A 23,368-nucleotide genomic window follows, 5' to 3' on the forward strand; every position below is an offset into this window, starting at 1 on the left:
AAGGAAATAGACTGGCAGAGTGGGTCAAGAAGCAAGATCCAACAATATGCTGCATACAAGAAACACACTTAATTTAAAAAGACACCCATAGACTGAAAGTTAAAGGGTGGAAAACAATACTCCATGGGACAGGAACCCATGAAAAAACAAGAATAGCTATCTTCTTTGTAGATTAAGTGGATTTCAAACCAACACTGATTAAGAGAGACAAAGAAGGACACTACATCCTTGTAAAGGGAACAATCCAAGAGGAAGAGATGACAATCATAAATATCTATGCACCAAACACTAGTGCACCGAACTATATAAAACAAATACTAATGGACATGAAAAATCATATAAGCACTAATACAGTAGTACCAGGGGTGTTACTTCACTCTCACAGATAGATTAACTAGACAAAAAATAAACAACAAAACACTAGAACTCAATCAAACTCTTGAACAAAAGAACTTAAAAGATGTTTACCAAGTAAAATCAGAATGCACATTCTTTTCAGCTATACATGGGTTGTTCTCTAAAATAGATCACATACTCACTCATAGAACATGATTAAGTAAGTGCAAAGGAACTGAAGTTAACCCCGTATACTGTCAGACCATAGTGAGATGAAATTGGAGATCAACAGCAAAAGAATCCGCAAGAATTTCATAAACACATGGAAACTGCACAACATACTTCTGAATAACCAATGGGTCACAGAGGAAATTAAAGAAGAAATCAGAGAGTTCCCACAACTAAATGACAATGACAATACAACATATCGGAATCCATGGCACACAATGAAAGCAGTGTTATGAGGTAAATTCATAGCAGTGAATACTCATATTAGGAGAACTGAGTGAGCTCAATTACATAACCTGATGCTGAACCTCAGGCTTCTAGAAAAAGAAGAGCAGGACAAACACAAAACTCATACAAGGGAGGAAACTATAAAGATCAGAGCAGAAATCAATGCAATGGAGGCTAAGAGAATGATATAAAAAAATCAATGGAGGAAAGAGTTGATTCTTTGAATGAATTGACAAACCCTTAGCCAACCTTATCAGGACAAGGACAGAAAAGGCCCAAATCCATGCAATTAGGAATGAAAAGGATGAAATTACAATGGACCCAGCAGAAATTCAGAGGATCATCAATACCTACTTCCAGAACCTATACGCCAATAAGATGGAAAACACAGAAGAAATGGACAGATTCCTAGATAAGTATGAATTACCAAAGTTTAAAGAAAATGACCTAAAAATTCTAAGCAACCCAAGATCAATCAATGAAATTGAAAATGTAATTAAAAACTTATCAACTAAGAAAAGCCCAGATCTTGATGGCTTCAATGCTGAATTCTACAAAACATTTAGAGAGGAACTACTGTCACTACTGTTTAAACTCTTCAGTGAAATTGAAAGGGAAGCAAATACTCCCAAATTCATTCCTGGGGGCAAGTATCACCTTGATCTGCAAAGCAGAGAAAGACCCAATCAAAAAAGAAAACTATAGGCCAACCTCACTAATGAAAATAGATGCAAAAATCCTTAATAAGACACTAACAAATAGAATGCAGAAGATCATCAAGAAGATCATACACCCTGACCAGGTGGGATTCATCCCAGGGATTCAGGGATGGATCAACATACGAAAACCAATAAATGTAATACACTATATTAATGGAACCAAGGACAAAAACCATATGATCATTTCAATAGATGTAGAAAAAGCATTTGACAAAATCCAACATGTATTTATGATAAAAACACTAAAAAAAATTGGAATAGTTGGACTCTACCTCAGTCTGATAAAAGCCATCTATGAAAAACCAACAGCCAATATCATACTAAATGGTCAAAAACTGAAATCCTTCATACTAAAATCAAGAACAAGACAAGGTCATGCACTATCATCAGTCCTGTTTAATACAGTTTTGGAAACATTAGCCACAGCAATTGGACAAGAGAAAGAAATAAAAGGAATAAAGAAAAGGAAGAAGTCAAATTGTCATTATTTGCAGATAACATGTTACTCTATATAGAAGACTCTAAGAACTCCACCAAAAGTTTTCAGACTTAACAACCAAATTCAGTAAAGTAGCTGGATACAAGGTCAACACACAAAAATCAATAGCTTTTCTGTATGCAAAAAACATTTTCATTGAGAGACAAATGGGGCAATCAATTCCTTTCACAATAGCATCCAAAAAATTGAAACACCTAGGAATCAACCTATCAAAAGAAATAAAAAACCTCTACTCTGAAAACTATAGCACTCTGAAAAAAGAGATTGAAGAGAATATCAGAAAATGGAAAGACCTTCCCTGTTCCTGGATAGGAAGAATCAACATAGTGATAATGGTCATACTTCCAAAACTGCTATATATATTCAATACAATCCCAATTGGAATCCCAGCAGCATACTTCCCAGACCTGGAGAAAACAATCCAAAAATTCATTTGCAACAAGAAGAGACCTAGAATAGCAAAAGCAATACTAGGCCATAAAGATAAGATAGGGGGTATCACAATCCCCAAATTGAAACTATTCTTCAAAGCTACTGTCATCAAAACAGCATGGTAACATCAAAGAAACAGACCTGAGGACCAGTGGAACAGATTAGAAGATGCAGAAACAACTCCAGACACACTCAGTCACCTAATCTTTGATAAAGGAGCCACAATTCCACCACTCTTAGGGCACAGGAGGTGAGCTGCTCAGGCACCAGCAGCACCTCCCAACACCATGGAAATGAGAAGACACATAAACAAGTCTCAAAAACAGACTTCCAGATCACCTACAGCAACCACAAAGGGAAATGAGATGGAACAATCTGATACTCAACCACCTGGACTCCCTGAACTGGCAACAAAAGAGGATCTGGAAAAAATGAAATCAGAAATAATTTCTCACATAACAGCAAAGATTGTGCCCATAATGCAAGACATGATTAATAAATCTAGAGAGGACACAGATAAAAAAAATAGAAGATCTGAAGAAAATGATGGAATCCCAACATAGGAAACAAATGGAATCCATGAAACAGATGCAAACAGATTTCCAGGAGATTAAAACTCCATTGAAAGTCTATGCAGCAGAATGAACTAATGTGAGGACAGAATTTCAGATATAGAAGACAAATTTGCAGTTAGTGACCAGCAAAAGAAAAATTGCTTTAAAATTGTAAAGAACCACGAGAAAGCAATCCAGCAGCTGCTAGACAATGCAAAGAAGAATAACATAAGACTGATTGGAGTCAATGAAGAAACAGGAGAGAGTGCAGATGACATAAAAAAATTGTGCACAGAACTGATGGCAGAAAACTTCCCAAGCAAGGGAAAAGAACTTGACATACAGATAAGTGAGGCATATCCAAATAGAACTCCAAATAGCCTTGATCAAAAAAAATCTACACATAGGCATATAATAGGATTCCAGAAACCTAACAGAAGAACAAAGTTCTACAAGCAGGGAGAGAAAAGAAACAAATCACATACAAAGGAAAGGCCATCGGAATCACAGCAGACTTCTCAATGCAAACCCTCAAGGCAAGAAGAGCTTGGAGTGATGTATTTCAAGCCCTAAAGGAAAACAGCCTCCAACTCAGACTGATGTACCCTGCAAAACTATCTTCAAAATTGATGGACAAACGAGATACTTTCATGATAAAGAGCACCTTAGGAACTTCATGAACACCAAACCAACACTCCAAAAAATTTTAGACAATATCCTAGGAAAAGACAATGAGGATCACAACCCCATGAATCCATTGGGCGTGACAAATTAAATGCAAAGGGGGAGAATCCAACAAAAAGAAAAGTCATGACAAGGCTTTTAAAGCTTTTAACTTCATCTCCCTAATGAGTGTATAATTCAATCTTGTTATTGTACTGATTAGTATTTTTCTGATTCTAGAGTTGCACACCTTTCCTTGTGCTGGCTATTTATCATCTTTTGTCTACTTTTTAATTGGGTTGTCTATTAATGAGCTGTAAGAGTTCTTTATATATTCTGCTCATAGGTTATATGCATTGTAAATGTGGTCTGTTTAAGGACTACTTTTCATTTTAATGGTGTCATTTAAAGTTCTAAATTTTGATGGAATCTCATTTATCAATTGTTTTCTTTTATACATATTTTTTGTATCTTAGGTAGTTCTTGCCTACCCTAAATTCATAAACATTTTCCCTTATAATTTCTTCTGAAAGTTTTATACTTTTAGGCTTTCATATTTAGGTTCATAGATCCTTTCAAGTTATTGTTATGTATGGAAACAAAGGGTTGACGTTAATTTTTTATATATGGATACCAGGTGTTCTAGTGCCATGTACTGAAAACACTATCTTTTCCTTGGCTCTTGAATTGAGTTTATATTCTATAAAATGTTAATGTTAAATAGTCTTTCAAAACTCAGTGGACCATTTATGTGTGGTTCTATTTCTAGATTCTGTTTTATTCAAATTATCTATCTGTCTTTCCATACACCAATACTGCCTTGATTACTGTAGCTTTAGAAGAAGTCTTAAAATTAGGTACTAAACGTCTTTCAACACTGTTTTTTTTCTTTTTCTTTTTACTTTTCTAGGTCCTTTGTACTCATTCATAACTTAAATGTCAATATCCAATTCTTCATTTATAGCAAGTGTACATAGACCTGAATTTTTATATATACCTCGTGTTTTCTAATCCTGCTAAATTCAAGCACAAGTTCTAGGGGCTCCTAGAGATTTCTTAGTATTTTCTCTGTAGATGATCATTTCATCTATATATAAAGATTTTGCTTCTCCCTTGCCAATCCTATCCTAAGTGTGTCATTTTATTGCCGGACTATTTTCGTTGGGCCTAGGTTTCAAAGTTTAATGGACAGATAAAGAGTAAGCATATCTGCCCTTGTTCCACACCTTAAGGAGAAAGCATTGTATCTTCTCCATTTATATAAGGTGTTCTCTATGGAGTACATGTCTTTAAATCTGTTGAGAAGGTTCTGTTCTACTTCTAGTTTCCTGATAGCTTTTCCCATGAACAGCTGTGGAATTTAGTCCAATACTTTTTCTGCAACTCCTGACAGGATCATATGGCTTTTTTCTTTCCTCTGTTAAAATGATGACTTTTGGGGGTGGATCTTCCAATGCTGAACCAACACTGCCATCCCTATAACAAAACCACTTTCTACATACTGCCAGATCTGACTTCTAAAAGTTTGTTTTGTTAAACAAATTTCTATCTATGTTCATCCTTTTTTCTTCTATTATCTTTATCCAGTTTTAGGATTAGCACAATGTTGATTTCCTAAAATGAGGGGAGAAGTGTTCCTTCTTTTTTTCTGCTTTAAATGTTTGATATAATTTATCAGTTAAAATGTATATGAGCCTGTTGTGGTCATATAGGTAGGTTTTCAAGCTTGGAATATATTTCTTTTAATAGGTGCTATTCAAATTTTATATTTCCTGCAGAGTTAGTTTCATTAGTTTTCCAAGGTACTTCTTAGAAGTTGTCAAATTTATTTCAAAAGAGATTTTTGAAATATGCTTTCTACATCCTTTTCAACTCTGTAAAATCTGTGGTAATGTTTCCTAGGTCTTGATATTTTAATTTTAAAAATGTATAATTGATATGTTATAATAGGATGTAAAGGTCTAAAGGAGCAGAGGAAGTGGGAGGGGTAGCGGAAAGGAAAGAAAGGAAAAGAAAAAATATGAGGAAAGGGAAAAAATGGAAACAAAATCTTTGCAAATAGGGAAGGGTAGAGCGGGTGAAGGAAGGGCAGGGGAAGGAGAAAAAAATAAGAACCAAGATACTCATGTAAAGGTACAAGATCCCAATGATGTATGTAAGTGTATTTTATACCTAAAATGTACCCATAAACTTAATGGGGGAAAAATAAATATTAAAACAGAAACACTAAATCAGCTGGAAGAGAGGCTAGGAAGAACTCTTGAAGACATTGGTGTAGGCAAAGATTTTATGAACAAAACCTCAGCTGTCCATGAACTAGCACAATCAATAAGTGGGTTCTCTTCTTACTAAAAAGCTTTTCCACAGGAAGAGAAACCACTAACAGTGTGAAGAGACAACCCACAATGTGGGAAAAATTTTTCACCAGCTGTCTGTCAAAGGTCTACCATCTAGAATATATAATAAACTAGAATATATAAAGAATATATAAATATATATACAGAACTTAAAAAATATATATTAGAATATATAAAGAACTAGAACATATATAAATATAAATATATAGAATATATAAAGAATATAAAAAGAACTAGAATATATAAAGAACTTAGAAAAAATCAGACCTCCTAAATTTAAAGACCCATCCCAAAAATGGGCATCTGAAATGAACAAACATTTCTCAAAGAAGTAGAAATAGCAAATAAAAGTATGAAAAACTATTCAGCATCACTGGTCATTTGAGAGATGCAAATGAAAACAACACTGGTATTCCACTTCATCTCAAAAAGAATGGCTGCCATCATGAAATTAACCAGTAACAAATGCTGGCAGGGTTGTGGGTAAAGAGGAACCCTGCTCCACTGCTGGTGGGAGTGTAGACTGGTGCAACCAATGTGGAAATCAGTATAGAGATACCTCAAAGAACTAGGACTGGAAGTCCCATTTGACCCAGTTATTCCTCTGCTGTGTATCTTCCCCAAAGAATTAAAAGAATCATACCACAGTGATATATGTGCACCCATGTTCATAGCAGCACAGTTTGTAATAGGTAAAACTTGGAAACAACCCAATTGCCCATCAACTGGAGACTGGATAAAGAAAATTTTTTTAAAATAAAATTGAGTATTACTCAGCCATAAAGAGCGAGAAGCTAGAGACATTTATAGCTAGATGGATACACATTGAAGTGATACTCTTAAGTGAAATAAATAGGATACATGTGTAAATACTGAATAGTTTCTCTAGTGTGAGGAACTGAAAGTATAACTAAGGACTAAAAGGTATAATAGATCATGTGAAATAGTAAGAAAAGGGGCAAAAGGGAAGGGGAAATGGGAGGGGAGGGGAAAAGAGAAAAGGGATTGTAATTAATATGAGAAAAAGAAAAAATGGAAACAAAGTCTTTGTAAATAGGGAGAAATGGAGGGGTTAAAGAGATGGCAGGGTAATGCGGAAAAATTAAGAACCAAGATGGATTATGTAAAGGTGCAAATTTCCAATGATGAATGTCATTGTATTGTATACCTAAAATGTACCAATATAATAAATTTAAAAAAACAACCAAAAGAAAAACTGGAGAAGGTAATCTGAACATGTAGAAAATAATGTACAGATTTAGAGTTGATGTGATATTGTATAAAATTTTCAAATTCTATTCTTAATACAATTAAGATTAATATATATAATATAATACAATTATATTCTTAATACAATTTCAAATTATATTTTAATAACACTGAAGCAACTGTATGTGAGACAAAAATTTTCTACAATCCCTTTTCTTTCTTTTTTTTTTTTTTGGTACTGGGGATTGAACTCGTGTCCTTAGCTTGCGAGGCTGGCGGTGGAACCACTGAGCTAAATCCCCAGCCCTACAATCCCTTTTCAAAAACAAAGTACAGCACTATATTCTTCAAATCTCATAAAAAAAAAAAAATGAAGTAAAGAAGTTTACCTTTCCAACTTTTGGGGCAGGATGCAGAGGTACAGTCATTTAAGTCTGAATATGAAACAACATTCAGACACGCTAAATTTATAAGAAATATCAAGAAATACTTCTGTTTTATTCTAAATTGAGATTTGATATGGTTGGCAGTACAAAGCAAGAGAAACAGGTGATCACACATTTATGGTGGTAAATTATACATTTTGTGGCCCAAGTAAACCTGACTTTTTTATCACAAACTTTCCAAGATGCATTCCAGGCAGATATAAGGCAAAAACACAAAATAAGAAACTGTAAAATATGGAAGAAGGTATAAGAAATTCACTTTTTCATCTGCTAAGGATGGAAAAATCTTCAGATTTAAATTTGTAAAGGCACTAATGTTAAGGTGACTGTAAAAAAATACAAAAAGAGTAACAAGATTTCTGTTCAGCAAAGAATATTCCTCATTAAATTAACTTGCAGATTAAAAATTATAGAAAGTATTTTCATTTTCTACCAGTGATAAATAACTAGAAAAAAGCTTATTAAAAAACTAGCCTCAACACTCATATAAACATATAATATAAGCAAATAAATTACAGAAGTTCTTACACAGGAAAGGGGGAAAAAGGACATAAAAGACAGGAAAAGTAGAAATGAATATCAATTAAAATCAGTAAACTTCATCAAATTTGAAAAAAATGTGCTGTTTTGGGGGAAGAGAAATAAGAAATATTGCCCCCTGGTGGCAGTGTGTGTGGAGAGCGTGTATGAGATTTAAATTGCTATACACTCTGGGGACTAGCAAATGTGCTCCTGAGCATCAGTGATACTTTCTCTAATCTGTTTCTAGGGCAGCAAGAAAGAGAATGCTTCCGGCATATTTATATCACTGACAGAACTTGAAAAGTCTGCTTTTTCATAACTGTGGAAATTAAAAAGATGCATTATATTCACCTGTTTTCTGAAGCATGGACTCAAGCAGTGGCTGAAAAATCTGACTTAGCAAGCGTACTGGACACATAAGCTTCTGAACGATACGGCACTGTGAGAGAGAAAAAGACCCCACCAGCTACCATCTCACTATCTCTGTACCCCAAACCTAAGCTGAGTGACCCAAAATACTCCCAGCTGGTATTGTGCACTTTTTTTTCTGCTCTTTCTTTTTTTTTTTGAGACAGGGTCACCCTATGTAGCTCAGGCAGGCTATCCTGGAACTCATGGCAATCCTTTTGCTTCAGCCTCATGAGTGCTGGATTTATAGGTATGTCTCACCACACCCAATGCTTATCCTATTCTTCTTCCATCTCTACTGACTTTCTGGTTCTACCAGAACAAAATTTCAAAAAAATTTCCACTGTTTGATATGCTATGATGATATGGGGGTGCAGAGGCCAGACTAAGGAGTGAAGGAACTGAAGCTCTGTGCTTTATCTCAGCTGTGCCCTTCTGCAGAGGCCGTTCCCATGGGCTTCTCCAGGATGCCAACTTGAGAGAGTTGCTCACAAAGTGTGTGGAATTCAGGAGAACTCATCAGAATTTCAGCGTCTGTAGACTCCAGCCACATAAGGAACACAGAACAAATGCTTGTGGTCACCTCTTTCCACAGACAGATGTTAAGTCACTGAAAAGGAAAAAAGGTCCCAAGTCTGGGAGGTGATAGTTCTAGGCTGACATGAGTTCAGCCCATTAAGGCAAGAAAGAGGCAGTGGAAAAACAGAAAAGGGTAGAATAGAAAGTCATATACTTTCTCCAAGACTGAGGGAGTACGAATGGTTCCCACAATCAGCATAAAATAGAACTAGGAATGGAAGTGTTTTCTCTTCAGCATTGTACATGCTTCGTGTCTTGTGGTCCAACTGCTCAGCCCTGTGTCTGATCACTGACAATTTCTTTTTTTTTTTTTTTTTCGGTACCGGGGATCGAACTTGGGTCCTTGCGCTTGCGCAGCAGGCGGCGAAACCACTGAGCTAAATCCCTGGCCCAACAATTTCTATCTTAGTCTCTTTTCCTAATGGAACAAGGCAGACAGTATGACCAGAGTGGCGCACCTCTCTATAATACTAAAACAAGTAAGTAAACAATGAAAACACACCAAAATGAGAAAATAAAAATAACAGCATTGCTTTTTTTTAGTCAAAACACTACTCATAACTTATTTGAGTTCAGCTGCTTGGGAGAACCTGATTAATACAGCACTCAACACAGTGTACTACCCGTTAAGTTTCATATTCTACAGAGAAGCACTTTACAAAGAGTTGAAGGAATGAGTCTACATATTCTGTTTGAGTTAACAAGGGAAAATATCTTGATCAACCCACAGGCAGTTCAAAATATAATATACTGAAAATGCACTGAATATACACAATCTAGCAAACATTGCTAAGCTTTTCCTCATTAAAACTGATAAACACACTTATGTTGACTTGTATTTGAGAAAACTATGTAACACAGCTTATTTCATACTAAAATACGAAATATCTCATGTAATATATTGAATGTGCTGCACTGCAAATCATTGGATGTCTTCACTTGGTGTCCTATCTGTAACAGAGTAGGGACTTACAGCTGCTGCCCAGTATCTTGAGCAAGTATTGTAGCACAGACCACTAGTGTGCAAACAGCATAAAATTCAAAATCAAAGGAAATTTTCCACTGAATACTTATCACTTTTCCTTTATGCTTCAGTACTGGACTGAAATCAGAGCCTTACACATGTTACACAAGTTACTTTGGATTGGAGACACAGCCCCAGTGATTTTACTTTATGCCGATTTGGTCATGCTTCACTGTCCATCTTGAACTTGCTATTGCAATAATCCTGCCTCTGTGCTCCACCTGGCTGACATGCAAGGTGGGCAGCAGCATGCTGCACTGAAGTTTCATTTAAGCAAACACAGGTAATCCTGGTTAATAGTGATGATTAAGGAACCCCATATCTTAGCCAGGCATGTGGCACAGGCTTGTCATCACAGCACTCCAGGAGGTTGAAATAATATCAAAAGTTTGCTGCAGCCTGGGCAACGTAGTGAGACCTGCTCTCAAAATTTTAAAAACATTAAAAGGTATGGAGGATGTAGTTCAGAGAAAAAGTCCTGAGTTCAATCTTCTCTGTACAATAAAAACATCAAGTACATTAAAATCTGTTTTATCCTGGAGAAATCCCTTTCCATCACACATAGACGATGATAACCACCAATTTTTAGGCCAGACAAGGTCAGACAGTTTCCTAATTTCCACTTTTTCGCCTCAAAAACAATTAGGGCTAAGTGTGCTGGCAGACACCTCTAGTCTCAGTACTCAGAGTTAGGAAGATTACTACAAGTTGGAGGCAAACTTGGTCCACATAGTAAGTTCAAGGCCAGCCTGAACTACATAAAATCATCCTGTTTCAAACAACAACAACAACAACAATAACAACAACAAAAGTTGATCAGGTTACCTGATCAGTAGTAAAAGAAGATATATTTATCTAAATTCTACTTAGTCTTCTCCTTCCTTAAAGCCTGTGATATTGGACTCTTCTCAGACTGCTGCAGCACACAATTCTTTAATGTCACACTAACAATCTGACCTCAGGGAAAGACCCTCTCTGTTGGAGGTGTGGATTTTACCATTATCACCATCACCTCCTCTCCCACTTTCTTTCCCCTCCCATTGGCTCCTCCCTGCACAGAAAACTCCTTTACCACTAACCACTCATATGGCTGCAGAGCTCACATTTCAGGCTTTACCCCTACTACAATATTTCTTTAATATAAAGTCCACCTCCATCAGCATTCCAATTCTTTTGTTTTTGTTTTGTTTTTAATACCGGGGATCGAACTCAGGACCTTGTACTTGCGAGGCGGCGGCAACACTGAGCTAAATCCCCGGCCCAGCACTCCAATTCTTTTTTTTTTTTTGGTACCGGGGATCGATCTCGGGTCCTTGTGCTTGCGCAGCAGGCGGCGAAACCACTGAACTAAATCCCCGGCCCTCCAATTCTTAAAAGTGTCTATAGTCCAAGGACTACAGCAATTATTTGAGGTGCCACTATCAAATCCTATCAAATCACATGTCCATGTAGATGCCCGAGTTTAATGACTCTCACACTGTGTGTGTAACAGGCAGTTCCTTCTGGAAGTAGACTTTAGCAGGAACACTTTCTCCTGTGCTTGCTCACACATTAACATCCCCTCCATTTCTCTCAGCATTCTAAACTCTATGGGAAGGCCTCACTTAAGTAGGCTCTGTTAGTAGAGGTGCCACCCAACTCATTAAGATGACAATTGTTTTTGCATTGCTGTGTATATAACACAGGAGTTCACTACATGCTTGGCAACGGCGCCATCACCGACTCACATCACCAGCCATGTTAAACCTCTCTTTCTGTCTTGTCTTGTTGTTTGACTCAGGGTCAGACTATGTAATTCTCACTAGATAGCCCAGGATGGACTCCAACTCAGAGCGAACTTCCTGCCTCAGCCTCTTAAGTTCTGGAAATACAGATGTGCACCACCATGCCTGGCGATCCTTTCTTTCAATTCTCATGGCACTAATCATCACTTCTCCTAAATTTGGCAATTGGAACTTTGTCAATTTACTCTCATCACAGGGTAGCACTGGCCTAAGGAGCTAACGTGTGGCTCTGAGACACTGTATCGTGGACATTTATAAAACTGAGGTCCTGCAGGTCAGCCGGAGGGACGAATGAGACCAGGGAACCAGCACAGCACAGGTCCCCCAGGCTAACTCCCCACGGGAAGCAGGGTCTCCCCACAATTCCCACTCTCTGCGCACAGGTGGAGACGCAGCCGCGGCTGCCCGGAACTGCACTCCAGGCTGGCGGGGGTGGCTGTGGAGAGACAGGGCGCTGGGCACACAGGGTAGACCTGCCTGAGGCAGGGCGGGAGGGGGAGAGTGTCCTCTGCGCGGAGACCAGGAGGAGGTCTGATCTGAGCAGCGAAGAGGCGCCGGCGCCATTGCTATTCCCAACGCTTCCGCCCAGGCCTCGCCCCCTCCCGTCCCGTCCTGAGTCAGGGCACTCGTCCCACAACCTCACCATTGTCGCTGGAGGGTCTCCCCGGGTGCTTCCCGCAGTCTGCAGCCAGTAGAAATCCTAAAGCAGGACGGCCTAGCCAGCTGGGGCGACTCTCAGCGCTGTACCAGGAAACTGGGCTTTGAAGCCAGGAAATAGAACCCGCCCCCTCAGGTCATCTGATTGGACAGTTCATACAGCCTGTTCCTCAACACTGATTGGCTCCTGCTCCATTGCCCGCCCTCTCAGCTGAGAGTGACTGCAGAAAGGAATCCTTAACCCGTGTGCTTGGAGCTCAAGTGAGAGATTATGATCCAGACACTGCTTGATCTGTTTGTCTCCCCGGATGCTAACCTGTCCTAGCCTGCATTTAAGAAGAGGGTACTCTCATCTTCTATTTTTTTCCTATGTAATTAAGTCCGCTCTTGAACTTACTATTTACTTCAGATTGGTCTTGAGCTCTCTGTGATCCTCCTGCTTCACATTAATGCACCACCATGCCTGGCTACTCCAGTCTTCTTACTGGAGTCAGTGGGATCTTCCTGTGTGTTGCTCTTCCAAGTGGGGTATTAGTTGGCTAAGCCAGTTCCAGAGTTAATTCAACATGGGGAAAGCACTGTGAGAGAGCGTCACGAGTCCAGGCAAGGCCAGGTCACAACAGAAGAGAGGGCGGCCCTGCTGTTTTGAGAGGTGAGAAATTAAGAATAAGGTTGTTGGCTTCATGGACAAGACGTTCTCATACTGTATCTCTTGATTTACTCATTCTAAGCCAAGAATATACGTGCTAAAGAAAGGCAAATGAGTGCTAAATAAACTCACTTTCTGGTGTTGAGGCAGGGAAAGCTCCCTGCGCCTTGTAGTTCCTTCCTCAAAAGTTGCAACTCTCTGTCTTTCAACACATTCATATTTCTAGAAGGAAAATATTACCCGGAGTCATGTGACACTCTTGATTAATATCTTGTTTGGCATGAGAGGTGTGTGGGGTATTAGTAAAGCACACTGCTGGTGTGTCTGGATGAGGCGTGGAGGTGTGACATTAGGGACCTTATCTTCTCCCTCTCCCTTCCTGTCTTGCACCTGGTCTGCTCTGTGCTTCCTGGTTCTCATGTAGCAGTTATCTTTCTTCATTTCCTTCCACTATGATATTTCTCCGTTGGGGTCAAATAACAACCAGCTTCAGTCTCTGAAACCATGAGCTAAAATAATCCTTTTATTTTTAAGTCCTGAATGTCAGGAATTTTATGCAAAACAAAACAAAAACAAAAGAATAATAAAATTAACAGTTGGTGTCTGAACAAAATAAACTGACAAATGCATCAACCCTTTCTTTAGAAGTCTATATAAATGAGTTATCTCTATGAATGCTCTTCGTAGCTTTTCTTCACAAGAACATATTTCAAATGTGACTTCAGCAACTCTTTGCATAGCAAAACCACTTCCCAGGGAAAACACCAACGTAACCAGTAAGCACCCAATACAACCAGTAACCCCCAATACAATTGACACGTGTGCTTTTCATTGCTGTTCTGAGCAGTTGGAGGCAACACGCCAAAAGATCTGTAGCCCAGAAGGACCCATGAGGACTGTCATGATCCTCTTTGGGCTCAGTGTACTTCTCATTTTGAAGTCACTGGACTTAAGGCTGTGCTGCCATCTATAGTTTATTCGTCTGCTTTACACCAGTATTGACCAGTAGTGATGTACATATACTCAAATGATGACTGTGTATTTAAACCAAGAAGTCCTTGTCTTCTTTCTGTGCTTATTAATGAAGAAGAAAAAGACAATTCTAGGATCCTGTATGGATTTAAATGTTGAAGAATCATTCCTTATTTAAAAACATAGATGCCATGAAACTTATATCCATGTGACAAATGTATAGAAAACAGTTAATTGAATATGGATTGTCCACTTTTTCCCGTGTATTGTTGGTTCCTTAAATCATTCCATTTGGATATCTCATGAGATGCTCTGTGCCTAGGGATTTACATATTCTGTTTACCTTTCCAGAACACTACCTCTATCCTCTCGCTCACAGCAGTATAGGCCCATCTAACTATTTCTGTAGTCAAATCAAATCATTTATAAGTACTTCTCCCTTTCAAATAGTGTTGCTCCTTTAAAATTGAATCTTCTGGAGGCTCAACCATATTCCTCTATTTTAATTGTTCCTTTGAAATTGTGTTATGTTTATATTTTGGGTGAACTCTAAAAACAAATTTATTGTGGCTATTCTGCACAGCCTGTCACACCACAGGAACTATGAAAACATTCATAGACTATTATATCACTGGATCACAGTTTAGGAATTCTGATACGAGAAGTTCAAAGCTCCTTGAAAGGTCTAATATGAAACTTCTCTGCTTTGTATAATAGTAAGCTCACTGGTGGAAGTTATTAGCTTCTTTATGAAGAATAATCTGAAATTCAGAAAGACCAAATAATGTTTAAAATATAGAACTTGTAAAAATAATTTTCATTTTTAAATAACAAATGCAACAAATGGATAAGATCCATCCACTGGACCTGTGTAGAGGGAAAAGTGCTTGAGATTGAGTTCATAAAACCAAAAAACCTTATCAGCCATGTCAATATACCGTAAAATTATTTACTTAGGGGCGGGGATTTAGCTCAGTGGTTTCGCTGCCTGCTGCGCAAGCTCAAGGACTGGAGTTCGATTCCCGGTACCAAAAAAAAAAAACCATAAAATTATTTACTTATAATGAAAGCTCCCTTGTTCATTGTATGATATTTAGCATCACCTGTGGCCCAAAGTCACAACATGCCAGCAAAATCCACTTCCCCTCTAACTTGAGAAAAAAAAATCTCCGGACATATCCGCATATTGAAAGCCATTGACCTAACAGCTACGTTGGGCACCTGAACTACTAGGATAACAAGATACAGAATGGGAAATGAAGTCTAGGCTCCTACCAAACCAGGAGGATTTTTTCACTTCTCCACATCTACAACCCAAACCAGGCTGGATAAATTGTCCCCAAATTTTTGAACTCTGCCATTGAAGCTCAACTTTTTGTGGCTTATTCGATATGGTCTCCATACTCTAATGTGATTATATTATGCTGCTTGTCTGAAAGCAAGGTGTTCATCCATGAGTCTGCTCAGACAATGTCAATTGTGCCCCTTCTCTGTGTCCATGAAAAATAAACTGAGTAATATATCCTTACTTGAAGAGGCTATGTTTCAGTGTCTCCAATGTATGCTTCAAACTCAACAATGGATATTAATAACCATATAAACCACACAGATATTGTTTTATCATATACATAAAAAACTATGATAAAGCTTAATTAATAAATTTTGCACAGGTAAAGATTAACAACACTACCTAATACATATGCAATATCAAACAACATAGAATAATCAGTGTCATGTAAATGACAGTTAATGTGGAGTGTCACCTTGATTGGCTTTGAGATTTACCTGGGGAATTGGTTGTGTACACTTGTGGGTATGTTTGGATGAGACATGGAGGTATGACTTTGGTGTCTCTATCTGTTCACTTACCCCTTCCTCTCTGGCACTGTGTCCCTGCACTGCTTCTATGCCACCATAAATGAAAAAGCTTTGTTGTGCAACCTACTTCCTCCACGATGTTGCTGTCTTTGGGCCAGCCAACCAGGGAGTGAATCCCTCACAGTCATGAGCAGAGCTTCCCCTTCTTTAGTTGTGAATGTCAGGTCCTATGTCTCCACAATAAGAAAGCTCACTAATCACTTAGCCGGTAGAGTGAAGATTGATGTTTCTTTTCCTGGCGTGACATTGACATGGGTATTGTGAAGAAAGACACTTTAATTCTCAATATTTTCAAACTTATCAGACACCTGGAATCATGTTAGGAAGTACCCTTCATTTATTCACTCACCTTCTCCAGGAGTTATTGCTTTTCCAGTTTTGCAAGTCTACATGAAACACTGCCATGTATTTTACCCAAGTAGAGACACTCTAGGTGACCATCATAGAGCCCCCATCTGAGGAAATTAAAGAGTTTCACCTTGAACAGCCAATTCTTAGGTCAATTTCACTTTCACCATCTCTCTTGGCTGACATAAAAATTCTTTTTTTCTGATTGGATCCAGTTTTCATTTCTGGAACTCATGCTAGGACTCTTTCATTGCCACAACTTTGACAGATGTGAAGAACTCATCCATTTTTTTTGAATACATGCTTTTTGTTCTTTTGAGCATGTACCTAGAAATGAAAGTGTTGAGTGGTATAGTAAATCTATATTCAACTTTTTGAGGAAACGCCAAAGTACTTCAGAAAGAGGCTGCACCACGTGTAAGGTTTCCAGTTTCTCTTCATTCTTACAAATACTTACTACCTTAAATTACTGTGGTTATAGTTTGCAGCTCCTTAATGGCTGAGATGTTAAGCATGCTCATGTTTTAGTGTGGGAAATGTTGAGGTATTCATTTTGCATTCGGTCTGACTGGTATTTGTCTCAGTTTTCAGTTTGCAGTGTCAACACTCATGAGGTGATGGCCCACAGAACCATGGTCATTCAGTTAAGAGTCTCAATTTTTGGGGGGTACTGTACCCCTTGTTTATACAGTGTGGTCATTTTTGCTGATTGTACTGTACAATACAGTGCTGTGGTTTTATGATCTGTTATATATTACATACGGCAATGTTTTATCTTTCTTAAGAACAAACGCTTTTCAATAACCTTCAAAATAAAATACAGCAGCCACCAATAAATCATCACAATAGCTGGTTTTAGGCAATATTGACGATCCCTCATGTGTCAGAAGAGGCAGAGATGAAAATCATTCAGAAAATCCAAGAGATCTTATGGTATAGCAATGATATAAAAAGTGCTCATCAATAGTGTTTGCAAAACAAATGCAATCCAGGTACAATGTTTAGCAAATCAGTAAAGCATCTATTTCTATATTTCCTTACATACTCTTTCCTGGCATCTTAGCAGCTTCCATGAATTCTTCCAGGTTACATCAATCACACAGTGGATGTATCTGGAAGCTATTTTGAATGTGCAGTTTGGGCTCAATAATGAAGGAGGTTCTGCAGGTCATTGCAAGAGACCAGTGAAACTATAAAACTGCAAATGTCACAGAACCATGAATCTGCTTGACTCAGTAAAAATCATTGTAAATGGCAAGTGTCCTTGACAGTGAAACTAGCATTAGTGGAACCAGTGCTCTTTCCACTTCTGCCATACATACCTTGGAGGCTAGAAAGACATATGAAGTGTGCACTAAAGGAGCTTACTAGCCAGGAATATAAGTAAAAAATTAAACACATAAAACAATCACAGAGCCAAGAATAACAGTGATCATTAATTGTTCACTTGTTTCCTGTGGTTTAGAAGTGTACATATAACCATTGAGAAAAAATGTGCACCCATGTGATGAGACATTTCTACATGCCAAAAAGTTTCAAGGGTAACATCACTTCCAAAGAGTTTGTTTATATTTGAGAACTTATTTCACTCTAAATGAATCAGGTTTATTATTCCTAAGGGACTAGTTAGAAGCAAATAATTTTTAGAAATGAGCTGTGATACTTAACTGATTGTGCCAACTTGAGTAAGAAATGTTGAACTAAATTGACACAGCATTGTTCTGAGTGTGGAAGACCCACCCCAGGGAGGATTGCCTTCAAAATGCTATAAAAGGGAAATGAAGTAGGAAGATTTGCTTCTGTTTCTTTAGAGGTGCTTCATCCTTCACCTTCACCTAGGACGTTGTCTTCCACCTTCCAGTGCAGACTCTTCAGCCTCCAGAACAGACCCTTTGGCCTCCTGATATGGACTTGCACAGGACACTACAGTGGGCTCCAGGCCTTATATTGGACCGTTCAGATCTCCAGCACACAGACAGTCCTCTTTCACTCTTCCACATCTGACTCTGTGGCCACTGTAAGCCAATCTTGTAAATTCTTATAAATTTGTATATCTTGCATTAAATCTGTTTCACTAGTAAGCACTGACTAACACAGATTTTGGCACTGGTTCTAGAGAAAAAGATGAAATTTTTTAATGGCTTAGCCCTGTAATTAGCCCTGTAATTTGATGAGATCTAAAAATGCCATGGCCTCCCCATCTGGTACTGTGGGAATACTGTTACCTTGGTGTGAAGTCTTCAGATTGATATATGATATAGATCCTTTTGATTATCTTAACTCACAATGTGAAATGTATGGAATTTAGTGACTCCCATCTATGAAACTTTTGAATATTTTTGGCAGAGTGGGAAATATAATGGTGCTGACTTGTTTCTCGCAGCAACTCTGGATAAGCTAGTGAAGGAAACAATGAGATCAAAACTTCCATATGTAGTGTAAAATTTTCTCAGTGTGAGGACAAATTAATAAAGGAAAATGATAACCTTAAAGATTCAAATGCTTTAGACACACATAAAAATGTTTACAATTTTCTCAGTGTGTCTTGGAAGATCATCTCGTCACCTTTAGCTGCTGGGCTGAGATTGCAGAAACCCGAACACAGGTCCTCATAACTCAAGTGGTTGAAGTACCTAGACACTAATGAGCTCCTAGATCCTAATGAGATTATTTTGCTAGAGGAAGAGATATTCCCACCCCTAGTGGGAATTTCCACCCACCCTCACCCCCTATGGTGTTGGCCTCTCCCAGTTATACCTGGGAAATTGAATCCTGTGTTATCTGAGCATGATAGTGCTGACACTCCTCAGGAACCACCTTCACCACCCACATTTGCCTCTAGACCTGGAAACAGGCTCAAATCACAGAAAGCTCCTAGGGGTGAGGTACATAGTGTGACCCGTGAGAAGGTCCACTATTCTCCTAAAGAACTCCCTGAGTTTTCTAACTCATAAGCAGAGGCCTGATAAGCAAGTGTGGAAATGGATTTCACAGGTGTGGCATAATGGTGGCAAAAATGTACATATGGATCAGGCTGAATTTGTCAATATGGGCCCATTAACCAGAGATTTTCACTGTAATATTGCAGCTGGCTGAGCAAAGGAAGGTATTAGCAGTTTATTTGGCTGGCTGGCAGAAGAATGGAGCAAAAGATGCCCCACAGGGAATGGGTTAGACATCCCTGACATTCCATGGTTTACTTTTGATGAGGGGATTCAGAGGCTTAGGGAAATGGAAATGCTAGAGTGGATTTGTCAGGTCAAACATAATCTGCCACACTGGGATAATCCAGAAAATGTACCCTTCACTAAAACTTTGAGAAACAGATTCCAGAATAGAGCACCAGCATCCTTCAAAAACCTGGTCATTACTCTTCTCTGTATGCCAGTGGGGACCACAGTGTAAATTGAGAAACTTAAGGGCAATGGGTTTGATTGGATCTCAGTGGCAGGAGTCAAATGGCAGCACTTAATCACCAAAGGCAGGACACACACACTGTAATGAACAACTGAAGCAGAACAATGATCAGAATGGTCTGGCACGTGTGGACCTCTGATATTGGCTGATTCGCCATGGTGTTCTCAAAACTGAAATTGATGGGAAGTCTACAAAACTTTTGCTAGATTTATATAATCAAAATATTTAAGAGCAAATGAACAGAAACCTACTTCAAATCATAGTAACAGGGAATCATGGCCCTTCAACCAGTTCTCAGATCTGAGCCAGTATACAGACCCAGAACTCCTTGAATGAAGGGGAGGTCAGGACCCCTTGGGGAAGGATCCTGATGCACCACCTAAAATTTAAATTGTCTTTCTCAAAGGGAGTTGAGGCTTTTTATAAGAGTAACTGTTTTTAGGGGCGGGGAAATGATCAGACATTTGGGGGACTACTGGACACTGGTTCTGAACTAACACTGATTCCAGGGGATCCGAAATGATATTGTGATCATCCAGTAAGAGTACCACCAGTTCTACACCACCATATTGAGGACTAGGCCTCCTAACACCTGGATCCTTAAAGGAAAAACCCCCCACGCAAACCTTATTTACCATGAATAGAATTTGCAGACTGGGAAGTTGATCAGTGTGAGAGGGAGGTGAGTGTGACATCCAAAGCATCACTACACACTGCTGTGAGCATTATAAGCCCTCTGCACTTCAGATACAATACATTTACAAATGTACTTTTCTTTCTCCAAATATTCCTTAAGTTTGTCTGTATTTTATATCATTAAAAACATAAATATTGCATATTAGCCTAGGCCTGTGTGGAAGAGGATCTTCTACACCTCTGGCTTCCACTTCCACACCTCATCTTACTGGAAGCTCCTTCATGGCAATAACATGCACAGAGCTGTCAACTGCTCTGCTAACCATGCTTCTGGAGCTCCTCCTAGGAGACCTGTCTGAGGCCCTTCTTAAGCAGGAGTCACTCTTTCCCGAAGCCTGTCCATGATGGCTTATTTGTTGACTTGTTTTCATTATATATGGTTTATCCCTATAAGAAGATCAGGCCCAGGGAACTTTTCTCTCTATTAATAAAAACACTGCAGTACTGGGGTCCATATTTGCAAGACTTGCCAGGTGTGGTGGCATGCACCTGTAGTCCCAGCTACTCAGGAGGCTGAGGTGGGAGGATTGCTTGAGTCCAGGAGTTCTGGGCTGCAATGCGCTGTGCCAATCGGGTGTCCACACTAAGTTCAGCATTAATATGGTGCCCCCCCGAGAGTGGGGTACCACCAGGTTGCCTAAGGAGGGGTGAACCAGCCTAGGTCAGAAATGGAGCAGGTCATATTTGCAAGACTTAAGCAGCTAGTTGAGTTTGGAAAATATTCTGCTAAAATTTTCAATGTGAATTTTCTGGCGGGTTATTTAGTTTTGCTTCTTCAAACAATTTTCTTTCCTCTTGCTGCTTCTTCTGATACAATTCAATCACCTTCTTATCTGGCAATTCCTCCTCAGGAACCAAATCTTGGAGCTCTTCCAAGTCATCCTTATCTGCATCCAGGGTAGAGTCGTTGGTCAGCTTAACCAGAGCCTTGTTGATATCTGCAGCCTTGTCAGCCCCGGGAATTGGTGTGAAGATATGGAAAACTCCCTGAGTGTCTTACACCAGAAACCACTCTTACACTTCATATTGATCTCATCCCTGGGCAGTAAAAGACTTTTGACTCAACCATAGATGCTGTGTGTCTTCCAGAATTGCAATTGTGTCTTTCCCTTTTTTTTTTTTTTTTTTTTTTTTGAGTGTGCAGCAATAGTCTGAGGAAAGGCCGTGCCCAGGCAATGGGTGGTACAAGCTGCTATAACACCGTGAGGTACAAGTCAGAGAGGTAGTGCTTCCAGGAAGAAATACTACTTTCATTTTCCAGTTAAAATTGGCAATAAAAAAGGATGTGGAGAGATACTGTCAACAGTAGAAAAAGTCATGAGTTGCCTGCTATTGTCCACAAAGAACTTCTGCATCTCTGTTACAGCAATTGAGGTGAGGATCTTGGAGAGGAACAGGGTCACACATTACCTTTTCTTCCATAGTGATTAGAATCTGTGCACGTTGATGAGTTTGAAAGGGCTGTATTCTCACAGCACCAGATTGCAATGATATTCAATTTGTAGCCTGCATAGACACAAGACAATAGTTATCTTGTCCTAAAAAGCCTTGAAGTATGACATGTTGAATTCACCATGGAGGAAAATCCTTTAAGAGAACTTTTTCAAAATGAATGAGGGAGGTTTTCTCTGGTGATAATTTTCCCCAATGTAGTTAGCTTTATTTTCCAACATTCTTCAGTTCCCTCCATGTATGCATTCAGAGACTCAGCACTGACTTGAATTTTATGTAATGAATAATTTCCATTTGATTGTTAAACCACATATAGCTAGTAGCAAATCCTCCATCATGGCTGTGTCCTGATTTTTTTTTTCTTTTTTTTGAGATAAGGCCTCTTTATGTTCCTCAGGCTGGTCTTGAACTCAAAGCTATCCTCTTGCTCCAGCCCTGAAAGTGCTGGGATTATAGGTGTGCACCACCATGTCCAGCAGACTTTATTTTTAAAATCACAAAGAATCTTGTCCATTGGCCAAGACCATGGTGCTAGAAGGGTCATGCTTCTGTGTCTGCTCTTCAGTGAAGTTCATGAGAGGTTTACCCTTTTGCTTCATAGCTCCTTCTCTAATTTTGGATAGTGTCCTTGCTTTTAATAAAACAGATCAGTAAACAGATACATGGTAACACTAAGATGTATGAAACTCTTTCAAGTGTAATATCACACACTGCTTTGCATGAAAGTATTTTTAGGTGTCAAAGGAGCACATTCGAAAACACCAGCAAAATTTTAAAACATTAAACAGACAAGTAACATAATCATTTATTATTGTTAACAACGCTCATGTTTGTACAAAATTGATTGGAATTTACTCTACATGTTTAATGGTGCAGCATTAAAGTCATCATATTATAGTAATACATGTTTATTTTAGCACAGCTCACAATTGTTAAATTATGGAAGTGACCTATATACCCATAAGGGAAGAATGAGCAGAGAAACTGTAATACACACACACACACACACACACACACACACACACACAATGGAGTACTACTTGGCCATGAACAAACAAATTTTAGTCATTTTTAGGAAAATGGATGGATCTTGAGACCATAAGATTAAGTAAAATAATTCAGATGTGGAAGGTTAAATATCACATTGTGTGTCCAATATGAAAGATGCAAGTTAGAAAGAATTTAAAGAGCAAAACAAACTTGTTAAGGAACTAGAAGGTAACCTCTATAGAAATGTGAAGAAATCTAGGGCAGGAGGGAGAAGGGAGGGAATGTCAAAATGATCAAGTTGTGATATGTAATCATTATACA

At 38.7% G+C, this 23,368-nt stretch overlaps 1 protein-coding gene and 1 non-coding gene across 2 annotated transcripts in view; one reads left to right on the forward strand and one right to left on the reverse strand.

The window, feature by feature from the left end:
• LOC101698969 (uncharacterized) overlaps positions 1–12,790 on the reverse strand; it is a 34,156-nt gene extending 21,366 nt beyond the window's left edge. Inside the window, exon 1 of the transcript XR_015446716.1 lies at positions 12,632–12,790. The gene's annotated coding sequence lies outside the window, so the exon portion shown is untranslated. The remainder of the gene's footprint in view (positions 1–12,631) is intronic.
• An 8,283-nt stretch (positions 12,791–21,073) lies between these two features.
• Positions 21,074–21,381, forward strand: LOC147821658 (signal recognition particle RNA). Its single transcript, XR_015446800.1, has one exon.
• The last annotated feature ends 1,987 nt before the right edge of the window (positions 21,382–23,368 follow it).

Source organism: Heterocephalus glaber, unplaced genomic scaffold, assembly GCF_053883595.1.
Source record: "Heterocephalus glaber isolate CG9 unplaced genomic scaffold, H.glaber_assembly_v1.0 deba00001724, whole genome shotgun sequence".
Classification (NCBI taxonomy): domain Eukaryota; kingdom Metazoa; phylum Chordata; class Mammalia; order Rodentia; family Bathyergidae; genus Heterocephalus; species Heterocephalus glaber.